Source organism: Lynx rufus, unplaced genomic scaffold (genome assembly GCF_022079265.1).
Source record: "Lynx rufus isolate CCGP_SWC_20201006 ecotype Redwood Valley unplaced genomic scaffold, mLynRuf1.p SCAF_1, whole genome shotgun sequence".
Classification (NCBI taxonomy): Eukaryota; Metazoa; Chordata; class Mammalia; order Carnivora; family Felidae; genus Lynx; species Lynx rufus.
In genome coordinates this window covers 191,035,002-191,060,664 of record NW_025814823.1, presented here as the reverse complement: position 1 = coordinate 191,060,664, position 25,663 = coordinate 191,035,002, and the positions used below count along the sequence as shown (strand labels likewise).

Below are 25,663 nucleotides of genomic sequence, written 5' to 3'. Positions count from 1 at the left end.
GTGCAGCTCAAAAGGTGTTTTTTTCTGTGACACCTTCCCCTTGCAAATGTGGTTACTTCTGTGCAAGCAAACATGTCTGTTCCTTCATGTGACTGAACTTTCCCAGATCCCATGTCACATTTATCTCAACTCCCAACACTTAGGACAAGACCCAGGAAATTTTTGTGCCTAGTACACATGAAGAGTAAGTAGATGAATTGCAAATAATGCAGCCTTCTACCCAAGTCCATCAGTAGCAGATGAGTCAGAAAACAGTTCCGTATGTGTGCTGCCATGTTGTTTTTCCTCCTGGATTGACTGGGGCACTAAAGCTTGATGGCTATGGGCACAGGCTTGGAATCCGGTGTGGATCCTCCAATACCAATTCTGCTATTCTAGCCACATGGCTTCGGACAAGATATTTCTGCTCTACATGCTTTGGTTTTCTCGTCTATAAAATAAGGACAATAATATTATCTATCTCCAAGTGCTAGAAAGATTAAAAGAAAGAAGTCCCCAATTCTTTTTTTTTTTTTTAGTGTTTATTTTTGAGAGAGAGAGAGAGACAGAAAGTGAGCGGGGGAGGGGCAGAGAGAGAGGGAGACACAGAATCTGGAGTAGACTCCAAGCTCTGAGCTGTCAGCACAGAGCCCTACATGGGGCTCGAACTCAGGAACTGTGAGATCGTGACCTAAGCTGAAGTCAGACACTTAACCCAACTGAGCCACCCAGGGGCCCCAAACTGCCCCAAGTCTTTTTACAAACTCTTGCCTCTGTCTGTAACGTTGTTTTCTGCTTCCTGAGCTCTCCTTACCCTTGACACATGGCAACTCAAGACCCACTCCTTCAGTGAACCCTTCTGACTGCCTTAACTAGAGAAACATCCCCCGAGTTGAGACTTCCTTTACCCCGTGCACTTCCCCTCAGTGCCATTTTCTGTGATAATTCTTCACTGACAGTTGTGACTTTTGAATAATGTTTATCTTTCCTATCAGACTGTGTGTGAGTCAGGGTTCTCCAGAGAAACCGTACCAATGGGATGTACATGCATACATAGAGAGGGGTGTTCTTAGCAGTTGGTTCACACAATTGTGGAGGCTTAACAGTTGCAAAATCTGCAGGGTAGACTAGCAGACAGGAGACCCGGGGGAATTATTGTTAGTGTCCAAAGGCAGTCTGCTGGCAGAATTCCCTCGTCTTCTGGGGAGATCAGTGATTTTCTATTAAGGCCATTGACTGATCAGATAAGGCCCACTCACAAAGGATAATCTACTTAGAGTCTACTGGTATGTTGGGCTAAAAATATGAGAACAGGAGTCAGTCTACTAATGCTACCTGGTGCAGTATGAGTGAACATAGAGCACTGCCAAGTGCTATACCTAAATGGCCAAGCAGTGGCAGATGGCGGTTTTCTTTACAATCGAAACTTTTAGCAGTGTTAAGATACATATGGATAGGAGAGAGCTAGATCCCAGGATTTTAAATAAGGAGACAAAAGGAGAGATCTCACACCATCCACTAGGCAAAGCTATCCCCATCAGGTCTCTAAGGGAGGTAGGGTGTGGAGGATGGATGGATGGATACAAACAGTGAGGAGACTTGTATAGCATAGGCCCAAGGCACAGAGGACAAGGGCAGTCACAGGAACATTTTATTTCTAGCTCTAAGTGTTTCCAAACCCTGAATTAGACTTTAATAAACAGAACTGGATCACAGTTGGGTCACAAGATCCCTTATTTACCTCCAAATTTAAAGGTACCCTTTGATTCCTTTTTTCCAGAGTTCTTTCTGGAGAGAAACACCTTCCAAGGGAAGGGGGAGGGGATTCAGATGTGTTACTGATCCAGCCACACTGATTCCACACATTTTGCTCCCTGCCCTGGTTATCCCAGAAGCTTCACCCCCCCCACCAACTTCTCAGTGAGAGGGAACGAAGAAGAGAGGCAGAACTTGGAGATCTCACATTTGTATCCATTACTTTTATCAAAGCCTTTCAATGACCAGTCACTGAGCATTAATTCAACAGATATTTATTGAACATTATGTGTCAAGTAGAAGCTATAGACTATAAAACTAATAAACAGATGTCAGGTAAGTAATAGGAAAAATAGTAGGATAAGCAGGGTGGTGAGTGCCTGGGGAGAATCCTATTGTGAGTGGTGGTCAGAGAAGCCCTCTAATCCCCTGGGCATTTTGAGCAGGCACCAGAAGTAAGGAACAAGCCCTGTGTATATTGTTGGCCTGGGGGGTAAGTGCGGTCCAGGCAGAGAAAACACAGTCCACAGGTCCTTGTGGTTGCATGCCTTGTATGTTTATGGAACAGCGGGTAACTAAGGCAGCTAACAGGAGTGAGCACAGGGGAGACTGTTCAGAGAGGAGGATGGAATGCAGCTGGGGGCCAGGGGTGGGGAGGCATATCTAGATGGTTGTGTAAACTGGAGCTTTAACTCAGGCTGACATACTTACCACCTGTGGGTTTTCAGCCACACAGTGAAATGAGGGCTGCTAAGAATGGAAGGCAATCCAGCAAAGGGTGGTATTCTCCTAAAGAGAGGTTTATTTTCTTTCTTTTTTAAAAATAATTTATTGTCAAATTGGCTAACATACAGTGTATACAGTGTGTTCTTGGTTTCTGGGGTAGATTCCTGTGGTTCATCACTTACATACAACCCCCAGTGCTCATCCCAACAAGTGCCCTCCTCAATGCCCATCACCCATTTTCACCTCTCCCCCACCCTCCCATCCACCCTTAGTTTGTTCTCTGTATTTAAGAGTCTCTTACGGTTTGCCTCCCTCCCTCTCTTTGTAACTATTTTTTTTCCCCTTCCCTTCCCCCATGGTTTATTTTCTAATTCACTCAAAGGGAACTTTGGCTCATAAGGCTAGTATTCCAAGGATTGTTTTGGCCTAGATGTGTTACCTTTAAAAATTATTTGGCTTTTGTGAGGAGAAAAGACTGAAGGTCAGGGGGCAAAGCAAGGAGACCAGGTAAAGAGGCTCTTGCAAAATCCAGGGAGGATAAGGGGCACCTGGGTGACTCAGTAAGTTTCCCTTTCTTGATTTCAGCTCAGGTCATGATCTCACAGTTCGTGAGTTGGAGCCCTACATCAGTCTCTGTGCTGATAGCTCAGAACCTACTTTGGATTCTGTCTCTTTCTCTCTCTGCCCCTCCCCCACTGGCTCTCTCTCTCTAAATGAATAAACTTAAAAAACACAGGGAGGATAAGACGGGGACACAGCTGGAGTGGTAGAACTAGGCATTTTGAGAAGAGCTGGGATTCTGAATATATATTGAAAGCACAGATAAGCAGCATAGTGTGTAAGACAAAGAAAGGAATTGTTTGATGACCCCAATGATTATGGCCTGAGTAACTGGAAAAATGAGGTTGCAGTCAACAGAGATGGAGAAGGCTACAAGAGGGGAATGGCATAGAGGCTGGGGGAACAATAATAAGGAGTTTCGGTTGAATGTGTTGTGTTTGAGATATCTGAGGAATCCAGGTGGAGAAATTCCATAGGCAACTATCCAAGTCCAGAGTAGAGGCCCAGTCAGGAGATGTTGATGTGGAAGTCATCCACTTAGAGATGGGAACCAGACCATGACACTGGTTAAAATCCCCTGGGTAGCAGGTCTTAAGATCAGAGAGAGGAGGAGAAACTGCTAGTGAGTTAAGAAAAGAATTAATAGAATTGTCATAGAAGCTAAGTGTTGGAACACTCAAGAAGGAGGCAAGGATGGCCAGTGTCAAACACTGCTGAGAGATTGACTAATGAGACTGATACTGGCCCATCGACTTTGTCTTCATAATAGAAATGGAATGAGCAGTAATGATCAAATGTCTTAGGATTTTTGATAGAGTGAGAGAAATTAAGGAGCAAGTCTGAATGCATATGGAAATAATGCAAGAGAAAAAGGGAAATTTAGGTTACAAAGGAGGAGACAGAATAGCAAGATGATTTACTTAAGTAGGGCACAGGTCTAGAGGGTAAGGTCAGAGTTTAACCCCGGGAGCATGGAGAGTCCATGCACAGTGAAAACAGGGAAGACAAAGTATTCCCAGAGTACAGATGTAGGTTAGTTGGGTGCAAGTTCTCTTCTGACTGTTGTCTTTTTCTTAGTGAAATAGGAAGCAAAGTCATTAGCAAAAAAAAAAAAAAAAAAAAAAAAAAGATATGATTCACTTTCACATTTGATTCCTGTATCTTCCATGCTCGACTCCTGCTGAACAGGAGCCATTGATCACAGAAGTTAATAGGCATCTGAAAAATGGGAGCAATGGATCACAGAAGCAATTATTATTTTGAGAATGCCTGTATAATCCTTATAAGACTTGAGTACACTATAGGTTGTTCCTAGAGTAGAATCACATTGGACAGGCAAGGGTAATTGAGAAGAAATTCCATAAGGGAGAATGGGTCTCACAGTCTATACCGTCACGTATTGTCACCCCCATGAGGCAGCTATTCCACACCTATTTCCAACCCACTCTGCTAAGACTTCAGTCCACAGGGTGGCCAATCATTCCACACCTCTCTGTGTCTGGTTTTTATTAGGTAAGACAAATTCTGTTGGGTAAGGAGAAAGGACAGAGGAGAGAATCTGAGCAGGCAAGGCCACGTTTATTTTTGGACAGATGTGGAGAGGAGGGAAAGCTGTGAACTCTCACACATTAATACATTTTTGTCTTGTCACAACTATAATCAAAGCCCTGATAACAGTGTTGTCATAAAATCTATACAGCCACTACTCTGGGCTTTGGGTTGACTCTCTTTCCTGGCCTACAGGCTCAGAATTCACCACACTAAATTCTTCTGTGGCTGTTCAGCTCCCCTTATCATACTGTGTTTTACTACCTCCTCCCAAGCTTAAAATGCAACATCTACTTTATACCAAATATAGAATCTCAGAGAAGGAAGCTTGGAGGTCATCTTATCCAATGTTACATCCAGTTCTGGAGTTATTCTTGTCACTTCCCTGACAACTAGCCATTCGGACTTTATAAACAACCTCGGCTGTAGGACTCACCCTATTATAAGGCAGCCCATTCCATTTATGGAATGTTTTATGTTACAACAAATTAAATCTCTCCCTTCTTCTAACCCTTGATTCTCTGACTAACTTCCAGGGCTATACAGAACAAACACACTCTGTCCCCTTTTTGAAGAGAACCAGCCATCTTTTTTTTTTCTCTCTCACCTTGCCCACTAAATGTCCAGTCAGCTTCTGAATCAAATATGTCCACATTCAGAGTAAAAGCTTTTTGCATAGTCCTTACCTGCTAGTAAATTAAACATTAAAGAAAGAGAATACACCTACTTGGCATCAAGTTCCAAATAGCCCTTTGCTTAGAGAGGATTAAAGCTCCTTTAATGCCAGTACTGTCAAATCTAATGGAAAGATTAGAGCTGAATGAAATTATATTTTGAAACCCTGTATCTCTCCAGACTTCTACAAGATATGAAAGGGAAGGCAAACCACGATTATCTGAAATTGAGAGGCAAAATGAGGGAGGGGGTCTTTCACATTCATCCCACTGAACTGTAATCTTACTCCTCCTATGCATCCTTATTCCTTCATGTACTTATCCAGTGCCTGAAGATTCCAGTGTTTGAGCTAGGTCTTAGGTTTGCAACATTGAGCATCTTTCTTCTCTTTTCCTTAGCAAATGTTGATTTTGGACCCACAAGTTGCTAGCACCATCCTCCCTATGGGACATAATAACCAATAAAATAATCAGGTAAAAATCCTTCCCTTTTTCCCAAGTAAGGGGGTAAGACATAATTGAATAATCCCACAAATATATGTAAACTTGTAGTAGTTACAAACACTATGATGAAAATATTCAAGATGCTACATGAGTATGTCATAGGGAATTGAACCAGTCACATGATTAGGGAGGCCTCTCAAGGATGTGCAGAAGGTCCTTAGCAGAGGAGTTCATGGGTGAGCAGTCTGGGGGAAGAGGAGCATGGCATATATGAGAGCTGGAAGGAAGGCAGTATAGAAGGTCAAGGTCTTAAATGAAACTTGAGAATTAAGAAGTATCCAGATAATGTAGGGATCAGTGGACCATATTAAGAATTTCCATCTTTAGCCTACAAGCAGTGAGGATCCACTGAAAGTGTTTTGGGCCAGGCATGGGTCTGTGTATATAACATGATCTAGTTTCTATTTAGAAGAGATCACTCTCCTTGAAATGCAGAGAATGGATTGGAGGTGACCATGGTGCAGATAGAGTTAGGAAACTATACAGTGGTCCACAGGAAAGATTTTAGTGACTTGGGCCAGGATGATAGCAATAGTTACCAGTGACTTGAATATGGAAGTCAAGAGAGCACAAGACAAATCCCTCACCAGGCCTACCACCTGTACCCCCTGCCGGTCATCTATCATGGAAGATAGCTTACTGCGAGGCACTGGCCATTGTTACTGAACTGAATGTGATGCTCATCTAGGATGCTTCATCACTAGTGTGTAACTTCTGGATAGGGGAGCAGAATCGAACTTTAGCATAGGAAAGTATCATAACTGGATGGTGATAGGGCTTTCTAAAAGCCTTTTTCAAATATGTAATTGTGCTAGAATTTTAGACTGGTAATATTTAGAGGATATAAGTATTTAAGTCCCCATTTGGGGCTTTCTGTGCACTGATAGGACTTCACACTCAACAGAGAAAACCACAGTTACTAGCCCACGCCCGTTCTCTGGGGAGATCTGAAGAGACTTGAGAAATCTGTCTTCTTAATAAACATCCACCAGTTTGAGATCTCACAGAGAACTTTGCTGAGAATGTGTCCTTTGTGCATATCACAGTAAAATATAACTTCTTCAAGAGTCATATGCTAGGGTGCTAATTTCTACTAAGCCTTTCACACAGTGTTCTAGAGAACTTCTTCACTGTCTGGAATGGATCCTAGATGGTGACTAAGAGTGGTGGTGCCACTCATTGGAATAGTGAGCACTGTAAGAGAACCAGACTTGAGGAGGAACTACCATGCTTAAACTGGGGACATGCTAAATCTGGATGTCTGATTTTAAACACAATAATGGAAGTGTGGAAAAACAAAGTCCAGAGTTCTAAGAATTGTCTAGCATGGTGATGACAAGAATGATAGGCTATCTCAGGGTAGGGTCAAGCTTGATTGAGGAGTACTACATATTGGAGGCATGGTCTTACAAAACCATTTATCCAAGGAAGACTGGGCTACAGACTAATAGAGGGCCTTAGGACCACTGGGACATCTGCTTAAAGCTGTCTTAGCATAGAATCAATTGGTTATAAAGTCCACTGCAGTTACAAGTCTACTGAAGGCAGGTTATGGAAATGTATTAAAAAGAAACAGGAGTATCAGATTCAAAAGGCCTAAATGGTTCCATAAATAGGAATTGGGTCTCCATCTAGAAATAAGGAACTTATCCCTTTCTCTGTAGATGACACAAACTGGCCCACCCCACTCCAGATACCTCAGTGCAGGGAATTTTCACACGGCCCGTGGCAGAGATTGTGGGAGCAGACATAAGCAGGCCCGACCAACAGACTAATGTGTCTGCAACACAATATAATTAATCTTCCAATCTTTGAAGAAAAAAAAACTTTCTGCTTTATAATCCAACTCTTAATTATCTTGATGGTTATTAATTTACATATCCATATCTCTCCTTGGTTAATTATTAATATTACCCTTTCTGTCTACTCTATTTGCTAACTGTCACTGACTTGGCATCTCATAAAATCCAATACTTGGTCTTGAGATTTTCTTTTCAAATTTTAGTCTTCTCCCAAGAGTTTTCACTTCTCAGTTGTATTTATGTCCGTATTTGCCTTTGTTTTCTAAGTATTATCTTCATGCACAGTACATCTTGAAGATGGCTATGCCTAAAAGTTCTGAAAATCCCTAAAATATTTCAGACATATTTGTATCCTTAGTTCTCTTTCACACACCTTACCTATCATAGTAATTCTATGGGTGGTGAACCTCAGACCCTAATACAACCGCCCACTAAGATGTCTATCTTTCCTGAGAGTACCACAGTGCGGCCCCTTAACTCCATCCCACTCCCATCCCTGCTTCTCATGCTTGAAGACATAAATCTGGATGTCATCTCCCTCATCAATAACCCCTTCACCTGTCTGATCACTTTCCATCTTGCCTATTACCTCTTGCAATGTCTTCTCCTCCCTGAAATCAGATGGTCTCACTAAACACAGTCCTACCATGTCATGTCCTGTTTAGCCCCCTTCAGAGAACAGATTCCACATTCCCTTCCTTGGTCCATAAGGTCTCGATGGTATTTCCTCACCTCCACCCATGCCTACCCCATCCTATTCTCCATGAGTAACAAAGACCTTGTGCTACATCACCTGGAGAAGTCTCCTTCCCTCTCATCTCCTGTGACTTTTTCTGTGGGACACTTTTCCAAGGTCCCCCATTCACAGCTCCCATCTTCCACTTCATTCTATTTCTCTTTCAGTAAATGCTTTCTGTTGGTTTCCAGTTGTCAGTTTACAGGTTTGTCTTCTTCAGGATAGGTAGTAAAATGAGCACCAACGTAAGAATCAGAGTGCTTAGGTTCAAATCCAAGTTTTGCTACCTACCAAGCTGTGTTAACGTGAGCAAGTTACTTAACCTTTCTGTGCCTTAGTTTCCTCTTTGCAAAAGAGGAATAGTAATAAAATCTCTTAAACAGTACTTTATTATAGTCTCGATACAATGCATAATACACAGATAACAAGGTCGCAGTAAATACCTATAGAAGAGACAGCCGATCATCAGCGTTCAACATCTGATTAATATAGGTAAAGGCAGATGTGACAGAATGTAGATAGACATCTACTATTTCTTGGTCTGATAACTCAAGAACCCCTGGGTTCTTAAGCCATTTAGTAGAGGTTGACAAAAGCATGCCAGCATATTGTTACTTCCATTTTTTATTATTGAGAGAGCGTGAGCATGGGAAGGGCAGAGAGAGGGGAAGACACAGAATCCAAAGCAGGCTCTGAGCTGTCAGCACAGAGCCCAACGCGGGTCTCGAACTCAAAAACTGCAAGATCATGACACTTAACTGACTGAGCCACCCAGGCACCCTTCCTAGAAGCTAAATTCTTAAGCACACTAAAAGAATACAGTAAAGTTAGATTTAGGTTTGAATCCATCTCTGCTACTTACCTATGTGTTCCATAATATAAATCTCTTCTTTTTCTATGTCTCAATTCCTTCACACATAAAACGGGAGTTAAGAGTATTTGTATAGCTCCAAGGGGTACCTGGGTGACTCAGTCAGTTAAGCATCTGACTTTTGGTTTCAGCTTAGGTCATGATCTCATGGTTCATGAATTCAAGCCCTGCATTAGGCTCTGCACTGACAGTGAGGAGCCTGCTTGGGATTTTCTCTCTCCTTTCTCTGCCTCTCTCAAAATAAATAAACTTTTAAAAAATTAAAAAAAAAAGAGTATATGTATAAATTACTCATCACCATGGTAAATAGGGAAGGTAGTCCATGTATTTCCCTTTATAAATCACCTTCCATCTTTTACACAAGTTTCCTTTCATTGTAAAATATAAAGGGTAGTTTGAGGAAATAAAAACATGTAAAAGTTTTCTCTATCTCATGAATATTAAATTGTTTGACTCCATCAATGATAAAATAGCTAACATCTTTGAACTGTGGAAATGAGCCAGGCATGAAGTATCTTACATTCAAATCCCCCAGATCCTATAAGGCCAGTACTGGTATCATCCTCATATAACAGATGGGTAAACCAAAGCTTGGAGAAGGTTTAGAAGACCAAAAGATGAACAGAAATGAGGAAGAATGACTTCATGGAAAATCCCTGTTTTGAAACCAGTAGTGACATGGTATCATAGAACGGGAAGGAAGTGGTCTCAACAGGAATGAAAGATTTTCCTTTGCTGGGAAACTGGGCTTCTCTCTCACACTAAGCGTACTTTCTTCCTGCTCCCCTCCCAGTTCCTCACTAAAATAAAAGCCCATTCAAGACAAAGTTAGTCCAAAAGGTGGAGGCACTTCACAGGCTTGGTACAGGTGAAAGCCTAGTTCATTCTCCTCAACAGCCCCCAGAAATAGCAGTGGACATTTTCCTGTAGTAGTTATGCATTTGTTAGCCAACAGCAACTAGTCCACGAGTTGCTTAAGAGCATTATTTTGTCACCGTCACTATGTACAACTATAGGACTTTTGCCCTGGGTACCCCAGAATTCAACCATATTAATAAACATGCTCCAAAATCAGCTGGCTCACAGAAACATACCTTTTATAGCAGAGTTGCACCATAACTGTTGGAAATTACCTGATGATGAATGTCATCTAACCCAGAGAACTATATTGCAATGAGGTTGAGGATTTATCGATAAATATGATAATAATCCTCTATCTTTGTTTACATCAGTAATTAATGTAGTTCAGGAGGGAGCCCTTGAAACCTTGTATAAGCAAGATTTATCCCCACTGTAATTGATTACAACCATATGTCACCATTCAAAAGGTAATTGGAACATTTCATTAGAAAGTAATTGAAAAAAAGATTTATTTTAATGCCTCGTAATAAATAATCTTGATAAATACCATTGTTAACAGAGATATCTGCACCATGTAAAGAATTTGCTTTACATCAAAATATGGTATATGCTACATAAGATTCTTGGATTTTTCTAAGAAACTTTTACTTACTGTTTTTGTGACTGAGTAAACAATAGCACATTATTATACTATGACCTTTCCTTTGTGAGAACAAGACCTTCTCTTTATGGCCACATGCCTTTACTATTCTCATGATTTACCTTGCAACAAGACTCTGGTTTGTTCTATATTTCTCAATCTCCTACATGTATGAGCAGAAATGTTTGGAGCAAAGCCCTAAAAGACAGTGATTCTAGGCTGTGAAGTCTATCACTTTGGCTAAATGGAGATGATGATAGGACGCATCTCTTAGGGTCATAGCAAGCATTAAATGGGATGAAACACATAAAAGATTTGAGCCAATACTTGGAATACAAGAAGCACTCAATGAATATTACAAATAGAGATGATAGAGTAGGAAGGCCTTGAAAGTACTATTGATATTTTAAATTGATATTTTAAGGAAACATTCCGAGTTCTAGGGCAAGCTTTTATTTAAATCATGTTGTGAAAGCATTTTTGTCTGCATTTTCATTTGTTTTGTGATCAAATTAAACACATGCAAACAGAGGTCACTACTAGAGTGGACTTCCATCCCCCACCCCTGCACTAAAGGCTCTGAAATAGATCCAGAGTTTTATAACTCTGTGAGCTTCTGTATAGATTAAACCCATTCGATTTAGTTCTTCAACAAACTGAGATGAAGAGCAAAAATATCCTGAAAGGCCATATGCTGATCGAAATTAAATCATACTCCTAACAGGGAATCAATTGAAATATCAAAGCAGTGGCAGAAGAGAAGTATGCAAGTATTTTCATTCTACATCTCCAATAATTAACCATAGTTGAGAGCTTTTCTTGTCCTACTTTCACAACTGAATCATGGCAGAATAGGCCAGACCTGTACTGAGCACTCAATGGACATACATTTTTTGGTAACAGCTCTATAAAGGGTCTATTAGAATCATCATTACCTTTATTTTGTAGATGAGTAAGTTGAGGTCAGAGAAGGTTAGCACTAATCCAAGATCACACAGCTACTGAGTGGAATGTCAGACCCCAGGATCTGTGTTTACTCACTCTGCTTTATTCCAGTGCAGTGTTTCTCCAGTTAGGATACAGAAAGCCACAGGACAAAATTGACACATCTTCCTGGAAAATGTTTTGCCTAAGGATTTTAAGGGAGAAGTCAAGTCATTTAGCCCATGATGAATCAAATCATTATTTTTTCCACTACACAGAGATATTATATGCTGCAGAACACTAAATTGTATGACTTTTTAAGCTGACTCCAGGAGACTTTAAAGAAACACTGGCCTTTCAGTGGGTCCTGTGCCCCACAGGAACATATGAATCTTCTAGAGTAATTGCTAATTCCGTGGAAGGTTTTGAGAAAGCTACTTTGAAGCCAAGTAGTCCTGGTTATATGAGGCTCACCTCTGTGAGTCAGTGACTGGGTGGCTGGCCTTCGGTAAGCCTCATCTGTTCAGTAGGGATTTGACCTGCAGATTCCCTGGACCACATGGAAGTCCAAAACCTAATAGGTTCTCAATACATGATGATATTTAATAAATCTGCACAAATCGCTCTGAAATGTGCCCTCAGTTTTGGTCAGCCACTGGTATACCTAGAATCCTCCAGCTAATCATACTGAGCCTGAGACCGAACCATTCACCTCTCTCTCTGTTTAGCTCTCAAATACAATTTCAGGCTTCCTGTGTTACCAATTTAACAAGAAAGGATCCTAGAATGGGTTGTGGAAAAAAAAACCCACAAAGTACGTGGCTAGATATTAACCAAATTATCTATTTCATGGCTGGGCCCAAAATAGAAATTTTGAATTAATATAAAACAGACACTACTTGACCTTCATTTTCACTGAATGCCTTCATACTATCCAAAGTGTCTTTTAGCATAGCTAAGGTACTCCTTAAGTTTCAGTAGAAGTTACTTTTTCTTTAGAGCCCTAAAACTTCGTCTTGTTACTGTAACACGTGCTCATTCTTGGTAAATAGAGGCAGTTTTAGGGTAGCCTTTAAGAGAATGGGTTCCGATAATAGAGCTGTGTTCGCTCTATTATCACCCACTCTGCCACTTCCTCCTCAAATTGTTTTAATTAGCACAGTACCTCGTACCTAGTAAGTATGCAATAATTTTTAGCTGTAGTTTTGTAGTAAGTAGCTTTTCCAGTATTAAACTTGAGTGAAATGTAATTATTTACACCTGAGACATTAATTTTCACTTCTCAGCCTTTTAGAGTGAGGTAGCTCACCTAATTCGGTCCCCACAGACAGGAATTACTGTACAACATATAAACAAACGCAGGGTATTCCTTAGGGTGTCTCTGACTGTGGACATTGAGGGTGGACAGAAATCATCAGGACCCCTTGATTCAGTGATGGGGTCACTTACATTAGAATCTTATGGCAGACAGACCATACGTTCATTTGCTATTAATCTTTCAAAATATGTATACTGATGGGGACCAGGATTTGGTTTTTAGGGCTGGGACAAGTACCCTTTCACTTGCTCTCCTAACCCTTTCGTTGTGTAGAGGAGAGTGGATCTCCATGGTAAGTGAGTGGCAAATCTGGTAACAAGAATCCACTCCTGTTGGTGCTCCTTCCTGAGCTGAATTGACTTCAAAACTAGCAATTTAATTTAAAGGAGAAATCTAAATAACATTTGTTAATTACTTAATTTTCATTTTTAATTAAAATAGTTGACAGCCTAGCTCTGCTACACATGGAGTCAGGTTAGTTGCATGGGTCATTAAATGTTCTGAGAGCATTAGGTCTTATTGGGAAGACTTGAAAATTATTACTGTCATTAATGAGAACTGGGAGTGTGGAAATGTACATCATTTCTTTGATATTCAAATCAATTATTTAGTTTCCATCTCACTTGAGAAAGAATCTCTCAGAGCGAAAAATGTGATGGTTTGGAGATGGGAGGGCACAGGAAGAACTATTGAGAGACTTCCTGTGGAAACTGCAATTATGATGTCTGTACTTTCATATGCAGTCACCTTGGAAACCCCAGGTTCTGAGAAATACGATTTGTTACAAAATCCAAACTCTAAGCACCATTACAGAGCCCATTTTAGACTACTAAGGCACAGTATTTGTGATCAGTTTTTCCCTTAGCAAATGTAATGGACAGATTATACAGAACCTGTCGAGATATTCCGCTCTCAAAGCCATTGACATTTTACTAAATCTTGTAACAGTCTGAAACATACTATGGAGGAAAAATGGACTTCTTCAGCCAACCTGCCTTTGAACATCTTGGATTTAAATTACGCTTGGCATGCAAGCTTTTTGCAAAGTCTGTTATATTGCCACTGTGTAAGCCAGGATACCTCTCATGGATGGTGAGAATGCCAGAGGGTGGGGCGCCTGGGTGGCTCAGTTAAGCGTCTGACTCTTGATTTCAGCTGAGGTTGTGATCCCAGGGTCATGAGATCAAGCCTCAAATGAGGCTCCATGCTGAGTGTGGATCCTGCTCAGGACTGTCTCTCTCTCTCTCAATAAACAAATAAATATTTAAAAGTGTCTGAGGTGGTTAGAGATGAGGAAGAAACATGATCACCCATCCTAACCAGAAGAGAGGAGGGAATGAACAGGTGTGACAGAATTTTTATCTGGATGACTACAGTAATAAAACTATTGTTTGTCACCACTTTCTGTATGCCATATCCTTGACTAAGGCACCCCTACATTTCCACATTCCAGCTTCATAACAGTCCTTTGAAAGAGATATTGTTATCCCTACTGAACACCTCAAAAACACTTTGTCCCTTTTCTGAGATCAACATCCAGCAGATGGCGGTGCTTGGACGTAAATCCTGACGCTGAATATCAAGCTTTATATTCCTTCACAAGATATTTAGATTAATATATTTTGGGGAGGGGAACTATGGACCTCAAAGAAAATCTAAAAGGTAACATATTACAAGGGGCAAAATGTGGCCCTAAAAGCACAAATACAGAATGAGGTAGTTACCAGCAAAACGGGTCACACACTGAGGGATTTGGAGGTTTTTTTGGTTTAAATTCAGTACAACACTAACATGACCACAAATTGTAATGTCATTAGACTGCAGTAAGTGGTCCAGAGTCATACCAAGGAGGGAAGGGGAGAGACTGGTTCTTTTGGTCCTGGACCTTGCTCAGAATATAGCAGGAGCGCTGTATTCAATAATAGGTGGCAGAATCTAAGGGGGAAATCCATTCAACAAAAAGTTATTGAGCAACAGTCAGTGTCCTTGATGCTAGACATAAATCTAGGGGAATTACTGCCCTTACAGAGCTTATGCTAGAGGAAAAGATTAAATCAAGTAAACAGACAAATTATTACAAATTGTGTTCAGTGGCATTCCTTCAGTGACAGAAGGGGTGGTCAGGGAAGGCCTCTCTAAAGAGGTGGCATTTAAGGGAAACCAGACATAGGAAGAGGAAGATGAGAAAATGGGGCAGGTGGCCCTACCATCTGCTGCAGGCAGGATGACCAGGAGTGTTGCTCAAGTATACTCCCTGGAGCATCTGCTGAAGATCTTCTTTAGCCTGGATAAAGAAAACCTCAGAATAACTAGGGTGCTTGTCTTTACAAATTTGGAATATAAACCTATGGGAACTTTAGATTACTTAGCATGCCATAGAATGAGACTTCCAACCAATATGTGGAGCCACTTTTCAGCAAGCAAAACCATGGAATATTACAAAACATACTGGCTAGAAATCAGGATGCCTGTGTTTGGTATACAACTCTTAAGGCACGTGGTCTGGACCATGACATTTAACCCCTCTGACCCTCTATTGCTTTCTCTCACAAATGAGGTTGTAACTGAATACCAGATGGAACAAAATACATGAAAAGCACTCAATGTGCAGGGCATATAATATGCCTTCATTAATGGTATGTGAATCTAAATCTGTCCCTGGTTTTCACTTGAGGCCGCTGAGGCTCCTTTGAATCAGACGATGTAAAAACTTAACTCAAAAATACAGAATGAATCACAGGGGTTGTAGGAGAATAAGGTCAGAAGGAATACTATTAATTTTTAAGCTAAAAACTGAAGAGCCACCATGTTAAACATGATGGTAGCTAATACCATGCTCTTAAAGTTATCTGCCATCAAAATTTCACTCCACATTACTTTAAGTGGTCCATTATACTGATACAAGTCAACTTCTTTAAATTGGCTATTGGTTCATTAGTGTTTATCAAGCATACAACTAAAATATGAGAGCGATTTTTAAAGCACTTTTCTTGAAATAGGAATTCGACTTTGAGCTCTTGAAGATTCAAAGAGAGTTAATGAACTTAAGATCAATGAAGAAACTGTTCAAGAAATATACACACTCCTTGGGTAAAGAATCCCACTGATTTGCTAAAGTTGTATATACACAGTATCATTACATCAGCAACACAGAAATACAGTTGGCCAGGGTAGTACGTTGGACCCACAGGGTCGGTACTGCAGGTCTCAGTTTTATCAAGTATATTAACTTAGCTGCCATCGTCATAGTTCGGGTTCCTTTTCCACCAAAAGCAATACCACAACTATTCTATTCTCATTAGTGGGATGGTAGCGTTCCATATTAAAGTTTCTCTACCTATATCACACGCATAGATCTGCTAAGTCAATCTAAGCCAGTAGTTTTCAACCATCACCACATAGAGAAGTGTTTTAAATATATAAATGTTCTGGCACTTTTATTTAGTTTGTGTGGGATCTGACCCAAGTTTTGTTTTGTTTTGTTTTTCATTCAAGTTAGTTAACATACAGTGTAGTGTTGGTTTCAGGATTTGAACCCAATGATTCATGACTTACATAGTATACCCAGTGCTCATCCCAACAAGTGCCCTCCTTAATGCCCATCGCTCATTTATTCTATCCCCGCACCACCTCCCCTCCAGCAAGCTTTGAAAGTTCCCCTTATGATTCTGACTTAGTTGAAATTTCCCAGCCATTGGCTGCAGCCAATTCAAGAACTCTTCAAAAGCAGCCATTACAATTAACCAAAGCACCAGAAACTTTTCAACCCCACCCACTAGTTTGTTTCTAAATTATGTCCCTTTCAAACATAACTTTTTTCTATTTTTTGCCTCAAACTTAGAACACACAGAGTAATCCTAGGTATTGGTGTTAGCATGAATATGCTATTTCCCAAATGTTGGCATTAACCCTCTTCTATTTCAGTTACCACATATAGTACCTGGTTTTTATGATGTTTTGAAGGTCGCTCCCCAAAATAACAAAAGCGATTGTCTTCATTCTCTGAGGATGAGAGCAAAATATGATCTAAAAGCTTGTCTAGGTTTGGAAGTGATTAATGTAGATTCTTATGATGAAGGAAATGAAAACGAGAAATCTGGATAAGTAATCACTGTTTCCACAAAAACAATTTCAACAAAAAATGAGGTTGAAACGGAGAGAACAAACTGATAATGCCAACGGCAAATAAATTATTCTCTGAGTTTTAAAAACAGACCTTGTGATAGCATTTAAAGTTTTGTGGGGTTTTTTGATTCATGACACTTCTGAGTATAACCAAGGAAGAAAGGGACACTATTGCTGCCCCGTGTTTTACAGGTATTTGGAATGAAATTTGAGCAGAGAAGGATAGCTTACAAATGAATGCAGAATGTGCCAAGAAATGATGGTTCAATAAAGAAAACATTTCTCCAGGGCTTTATAAATCTAAGAGACACAATCACATTTCTCCTTGTCATATTCCCTGGGCCACACCACAGCTGGGAAACCACCTCAGAGGGCAGCAGAGTCTGGGTGCTGTGGAACTCTGGTCAGGACTTTGCTTTGTATCTGGCTATTGAAAGAGAATATTTCAGAGAAGATGTTCACCCTCATGGGATGCCACCATCATTACTTGGCTGAGACAGTTCTTGGAGTGTACCTACCTAGTCTCACCAGTCAAAACACGTCCATAGGATCTGACTAGGTTTTCAAATATTTGAGTTGTATATACATAGTACCATTAACTCAGCAATACAGAAATACACTGCCAACCATGATCATACATACCTCCTACTTTTCTATCTCTAGCCCTACATGTTCACATTTCCACTTGATACCTCAGACCCCTCCGATCTGACATGTCTGGGACTCAATTCATGATACTCTAGAAGTGCTCTGTTTCTACTCTTCCCTATATCAGTGGCTGACCTACAATACTGGGAATCATCCTGGAGTCATTCCACCATCAAATCCAAGTCACCGTCTTCTCATACCTGGATAACCTTAGACTTCTGTCTGCCTCTTTGCAATCCTCTTGCCCCCCTATATCCACTCTGTAGCCAGATATATAAATAATAATTGTGTGTGTGTGTGTGTGACACACACACACACACACACACAGTATTAGAGTTTCCTAAATAAATAGAATCAAGAGGAAATATATATCCAATAAGGAATTGGTTCACACAATTATAGAGGCTGAGCAGTCCCAAGCTCTGCAGGCAGCAAGCTAGAGACTCAAGAGAGCCAGTTGTGTAAGTTCCATTCTGAGGGCAGGAAAAATTCCTTCTTAGCCTTTGTGTTCTATTCAGGTCTTCAGCTGATTGGATAAGGCCCACTCACATTAGGGAAGGTAGTCTACCAATTTAAATGTTAATCTCATCCAGGAACACCCTTACAGACTCACTCAGAATAATGTCTGACCAACTGTCTAGGCATCCCATAGCCCAGTCATGCTGACACATAAAATTAATTACCACAGTAATCTCTGCCGCATGGACATTTGATCATGTTGTCCATTATCATTTTACTCCCCTATACCACCTCTCCATTTTAAATCCTTTATTGTCTCACCATATTCTGCCAGGCCAGGCCTGACTTACCTCTTCTTATTGATACCACATTTCTATCAGCTGCCCTTCAATTTCTTTTAACCGAAACTATTTTCCTCCTAAAAGTCTTCAGGCATGCTGTTCCCTCTGCTTGAAACATTCATCTTTTACCAGGCTAACACCTTCTCATCCTTCAGATGTCAGCATAAGCTTTCCTAGGCTCCAGCTTTTCCCATGACCCAGCCTCCAGTTATAAGTCCTAATAGCTTCTCCATTAAGGACTCTTGACCACCATAAACAAGTTGCTTAATGTATCTCATCCTCACTAGCACATAAACTCACTAGGGCAAGGATTAGGATTACCTTGTTTACAGCTGTAACCCCAGAATCTTGATATACTAAGAATTCAATAAATATTTCTTAAGCAAATAAATGAGCCAATTCTTAAAGGACCTTCAAGACCAACCCAGACTCTGCCAATCAGGGATACAGGCCACTTCACTGTGTCCCCTTAGACCTAGTGTTATAAACGTTTATTAAATATATCAGCAATCTCTACACTGGAAAAGAAGGGTTGATTCAAAAGAATGTTTTGTGATGGCCTGACATGCCTTTTATAGAAGGAAACTTCAAAAACAGTTTTGCCCTAGAGGACAGAATATCACTGCTTTTGTCAGAGAAATGGCCTTCAAATGAGAATATCCAGTCCATTTCTTAAATCTTCAGAGCAGAATCCTAGAATATTCTGCTTAGATTTTTCAACTCAGGACTTAAAGACAGATCTAACTCTAAAAATTCAGCAGCTTCATTGGTAAAATTTAAATCCCTACTGCAGATATAAGGGGCTTGAATTTCAAAGTAAAACTCACTCAACTTAAAAGTAGACCTTATATAATTAGAAAAGCCCAAGTTTCTTAGTTTTTTCAGGTACTTATTTTATTTCAACCAGTTTCTGTATTGGAAGTTGATTCTGTATTTGGAAGTTCAAGTCAAAGTAGCCATTTAAAACAGGATCATGTGGGTGGATTTGTATCGTACCAATTTGGCTATGTTAGAACTACGTTTCACTGACCTACAGGAAAACAATGGGTCATTTGCTTACAGAATTCATTTCCCAATTTATTCTTGGCAAATGCAGTATTCACTTGGTCCAGATATTAGAAATTTGAGCATATCTAAACACAAACTGACTTGAAAATCAAACTGGTTTAATTTAGAGACTGGTTTCTTAGACAGCAACAGATCTATAAGTGATTACTAACCAAATAATTTTTTAAAGAAGCACATTATCACAGTGTGATTGCAAGGTGATGGATGTTAACTAGACTTTGATATACAAGTATCAAATCATTCTGTACACCTGAGACTAATATGTCAATTATATCTCAATTTTAAAAAGTAATAAATAACATAGTACAATTAAAAAAAAAAAAGAACTATGTTTCCTGTAATTCCCTTCACTGAGTTAGCATGGCTGCATGAGGACTGAAGGGTGGCGTTAAATAGCAGATATAGTCCTTTTACCCCCGAAGGTCAGTGCAGGGCACCAGGCACTGTTGGAAATCACCTGCCAGCTCACCTGCTTAGTGTGGGGCAGCAGCCAAGTCTTTAACCCCTCCAGCTCATGTGCCAGGTCCATGCTTTCTTCACAAAGAAGAGCAGCAGGGGTGTCCAGGTGGCTCAGTCGGTTAAGCGTCCTACTTCAGCTCAGGTCATGATCTTACAGTTCGTGGGTTCAAGCCCCGTGTCGGGCTCTGTGCTGACAGCTTAGAGCCAGGAGCCTGCTTCTGATTCTGTGTCTCCCTCTGTCTCTGCCCCTGCCCCGCTCACACTTTCTCTCAAAAATGAATTTTAAAAAAAACATTTTAAAAATGTTTAAAAAAGGTGGGGGGAAGCACCTTTTCTTTCACTGAGAGACTTTGAACTGGTACTTGTTGGCGATCTCTTACCGCTTCTTCCTGGTAGGTTCCAGCTCATCCTCTCCCTCCACTTCACATCCATCTCCCCATCCTGACTGCCTGTCCTGCTGACTTAAGACCCAAGATCAGACACAAAGACACATTAAATTCCTACAAGGTGTCTATATATTTTCTATTTATAGAGGTTCTCTTTCTCTGATTGAACATTGATCAATAAACTTCTAGAGGGTTTTCTAGTAAACTGGCAACACTTAGACCAAACCCTTAGACCTTAACCTTAGATCTGGCTCTTAAAAAGTTGGCACATTCATGGTATAGAATAGTAATAGGCTACCAAGTTTTAAAATTGAGGTGATTTCACTGTAATTTCAATTTCCATCTTCTTTGAAAAATCAGAAACTTGGACCTCTAGTGCAGTAGAATGGTAGTCTAAGTATCCTAACCAGCACACCCACTGAAAAAAACCTAAAATTGGAAATTAGGATTTTTCAGAATCCAAGAACTAAAACAGCATGGGAATCTAGAGAAGTAACCTGAGTATCAAGCCCAGCTATAACTTTACAGATTTTGCTGAACTAGATGAAACTCAGCTGCAGTTTTAATGTCCTAGTAGTCATAGGAGCAAAACAGATCTCAGGGCCAACCTGAAACAGTCTAATTAGAGATCCCGGAATGAAACTTGGACCCCAGTGTACCCAACTCTCACCCAGTGGATTGCAAGGGAAGTTACCTATTTTGAATCTCAGCACTGAATGGAAGGGAAAGAAAAAATGATTCCAAAGTTTGCTAACTCCAAACTGACCCTCACTGTGGCTTATAGCCTGAATATGTATTACCTAGGTGGTTCTAAAACCTCAAGCAAAAAAAAATTAGTTTACAGTTGGCCCAAGCTGATGGTGGCACCAGTGACTGATGACAAACGCAAATCCTCTCTAGAAAAAGCACCCTAAATGCAGGTCTCAATTTCTACAGGTAAAGAAAAAATGAACCCACAAATGAGAAACATTAAACACTTAAATGAGGCACCATGAGCAGGAGAGGAAGCAGGAAAATGAGGCAGCCAATTTAGACCCACTGAAGCTTCCAATATAGGAATTAGTAGAGAAAGAATATAAAACAAGTATATTTACTCTGAGTAAAGAAACAAAAGAATGAATTGAAAGAGTAAAAGATAGGGGTGCCTGGGTGGCTCAGTTAGTTGCACATCCAACTTCAGCTCAGGTCATGATCTCCCAGTCAATGAGTTCGAGGCCCATGTCAGGCTCTGTACTGACAGTTCAGAGCCTGAAGCCTGCTTCAAATTCTGTGCCTCCCTCTCTCTCTGCCCCTCCCTCCACTTGCACTGTTTCTCTCTCAAAAAATAAACATCAAAAAAAGTTTTTTTAAAGAAAGAGTAAAAGATAAAGACATATAAAAATGACTAATTAGAACATGAACCAAACAGAATTTTTAGAAATGAAAATATTATCTCAAAAAAGTAAAACTCCAATGGATATTGAGAGATAGGTGAAAAACAAGTGAACATGAAAATATATCTGAGAATTATCCAAGGAGATGCAATAACAGGAAAGCTGGAGTGAGTGTCTAGTCCAAGTTTCAGAATGAGAAGAGCAAAAGAATGGAGCAAAAACAATTTTCAAAGAATATCAGGTGAGTATTACTCACACGTGATGAAAGATACAAAACTACAAATTTAGAGACGCAAAAAAAAAAAAATTCAAGTAGAGTAAATAAAATGAAATCCACATCGAGACACATCAGAATAACATACCAAAATACCAACTATAAAAAGCAACAGGAGAGGAAAGAACCAAATAGAAGTTCTAGAACTGAAATTAGACTGACAGCTGATCTCTTAACAACAACTGTGAGAATGGGAATACAAAGGAATGATATCTTCAGTTCTCAGACAAAATAACCGTCAACATAGTTGTGCATCCAGCTAAAATTCCTCCCACAGGGTAGGGCACAAAATTTAAAGATTTATTCCAGAAAAACAAAAGTAAAGATTTGGCCCAGCAGACCATCACTGAAAGAAAATACCAAGAATTTTGTTTTATGTTAAAAACAAAGGGAATTTTAAGGTGACAGAATAACGGAAGAAAGTAGAAACTACGTAGACATATAAATAGTATATAGACAGTAATCTTTCTGGATTAAAGAATACAAGCCAAAATATGTAATAATAGCATATAAATGAAGAATGGTGAATTTGGGCAGCTAGATTTAAAAAGAAAATCCATTAAAGAATCAATATTGTTAAGATATCAACTCTCCCCAAAATTGTTTTATGGGTTCATAATTAAAATCCCAACAGGCTTTAACATTTCATATGGAAAAGGAAAGGCTATAGAATAGCCAAAAGAATCTGTTTTCCTTTTACAAAGGTTAAAGGACTGACACTACCTGATTTTGAGACTTATGAACGCAGTCAGGACGGTATTAGCATAAGGTTAGACATAGATAGATAAACAGAACAGAATAGAGACTTTAGAAATAGATCTATCAAAATGGTTAATTGATTTTCAACCAAACAGTGCTATTCAGTGGGGAAAGGAATATCTTTTCAATAAATGGTGCTGCAGCAACAGGGTAAATCTCTTGGGAGAGTACTCAATACTATTCTTAAAAACTAATTCAAGATGGATCATAAATCTAATATAAGAGCTAAAACTATAAAGCTTCTAGAAGAAAATATAAGAGGCTATCTTTGTGACCCTGGTGTAGGTGTTGGTTTATTAGAAAAGGTACAAAAAGTACTCAACATAAATTCATCAAGATAGTGTTGGAAAAGAAAGGAGGGAGGGAGGGAGAGGAAGAAAAAGAAACAGAAAAGCCCAATCATGGAGTAGGAGAAAATACTGGATATATACCATATCCTATATATATATCTGAAAAAGAACTTTTACACAAAATATATAGTAAATCAATAATAAAAATACAAATAACTGTAAAAAAAAAAAGTTGGGCATGAGATTTAAAAGATCCCTCTCAAAAGAACATCTGTGAGTAGCCAATAAGCACATGAAAAGCTGCTTAAAGTAATTAGTCATCAGAAAGATGATGACTAAAGTACCAATTCATAGCCACCAGAATAGTTTTACTTACATCAATATTGGTAGTAGGGATGTAAAACTGTGCATCTTGGAAAATGGTTTGGCAGTTTCTTATTGTATTATTCTACTGCTATATGGCACATTACCCTAAAGCTTAAAAACTTAAAGCAATAGACGTTATCTCACTGTTTCTGTGGGTCAGAAATCTGATTGCAATGTAGTGATGCCTCTAACTCAAGATCAGTTGTGAGGCTGCAGTTAAGCTGTTGGTCAAGGCTGTGTCTTTTCAAATGCTTGGCTTGGGGAGGATCTATTTCCAAAAACACTCCTGAGGTTGTTGGCAAGATTCATTTTCCTGTAGACTGTTGGATTGAGGGTCTTGATTCCTCATAGGCTAATGGGCTTCCTCAGTTTCTTAGATATCTCCATAGGACAGCTCTCAAGATAGCAGATGGCATACCGCAGAGTGAGGGAATGAGAGCACTAACCCAATATGGAAGTCTTAGCCTTTTTTAAACTAATATTGTAAGTGACATCTCATTACTTTTGTCATGGTCTACTTGTGTAGAACACTTCAAACCTAAAGGCACATTCAGACTATAAGTGAAAGGATGAAAAAATATATTGCATGCAAATTGAGGTTAAAAAAAAGCCAAGGTAGCGCTACTTATATAAGACAAAATAGACTTTAAAACAAAGACTCCAACTAAAGACAAAGAATGGCATTACATAATTATAAAGGGGTCAATTCAACAAGAGGATAGAACAGTTGTATATATCTAGGCACCCAACATAGGAACACCTAAATACATAAAAAAATTTTTCAGAGACATAAAGGGAGAAATTGACAATAATATAATAATAGTAGGGGACTGTCACTGGGTAAATCATCTAGACAGAAAATCAAGAAGGAAATACTATCTTTGAATGACAAATAGACTAGATAGACTTAATGGATATATACAGAACATCCCATCCCATCATATATAACAGATATATACAAAACAACACAATACACATTTTTTTCAAGTGCACATGGTACATTCTCCAGGATAGATCACATGTTAGACCACAAAACAAGTCTCCATAAATTTCAGAAAACTGAAATCATAGCAGGCATCTTTCCTGGCCACAGCAGTATAGAACTAGAAATCAATCACAATAACAAAACAAAACAAAACAAATCTGGGGAAAAAAAAAACACAAATATGTGGAGACTAAACAACATGCTACCAAACAGCCAGTGACCAATGAAAAAATCAAAGAGGAAATCGAAAAATACAGGGAGACAAATGAAAATGAAAGCACAATGCTCCAAAATCTTTGGGACACAGTGAAAAAAGTTCTAAGAGGGGCGCCTGGGTGGCGCAGTCGGTTAAGCGTCCGACTTCAGCCAGGTCACGATCTCGCGGTCCGTGAGTTCGAGCCCCACATCAGGCTCTGGGCTGATGGCTCAGAGCCTGGAGCCTGTTTCCGATTCTGTGTCTCCCTCTCTCTCTGCCCCTCCCCCGTTCATGCTCTGTCTCTCTCTGTCCCAAAAATAAATAAAAACATTGAAAAAAAAAATTAAAAAAAAAAAAGTTCTAAGAGGGGACTTTATAGTGATTAAAGGCTATCAAGAAATAATAAAAGTTTCAAACAATATAACCCTACTCTTAAAGGAATTAGAAAAAAAGAACAAAGCTCAAGGTTTAGAGAAGGGAGGAAATAACAAAAATGAGAGCAATAATAAATGAAATAAAGACTAAAATATCCCAATAGAATAAGATCTATGAAACCAAGAGCTGGTTCTTTGAAAAGGTAAAATTGATAATCCTTTACCCAAACTCATCAAGAAAAAAAGAGAGGGCACAAATGAAATAAGAAATGGAGCAGAAACAACCAACACCACAGAAATACACAGGATTATGAAACTACTATGAAAAATTATATGCCGACAAATTGAACAACCTGGAAAAAATGGATAAATCGCTAGAAAAATACAATCTTCCAAAACTGAATCAGAAAGAAATAGAAAATCTGAACAAAACAAAATTGAATCAATAATCAAAAAAACTCCCAAGAAATAAAAGTCCAGGCTAGATGGATTCACAAGGTGAATTCTATGAAACATTTAAGGAAAAGTTAATACCCATTCTCCTCAAACTATTTCAAAAAATAGAAGAGGAAAGAAAGCTTCCCAATACATTTCACAAGGCTGAAAATACACTGGATACCAAAATTAGACAAAGACACTTCCAAAAAAGAAAACTACAGGC

General features: G+C 39.4%; 1 protein-coding gene across 1 annotated transcript in view; it reads left to right on the top strand.

Annotated features, from left to right (window-relative positions):
* SGCD (sarcoglycan delta) overlaps nt 1-25,663 on the top strand; it is a 576,378-nt gene that overhangs the window by 540,835 nt on the left and 9,880 nt on the right. The gene's annotated exons all lie outside the window — the stretch shown is intronic.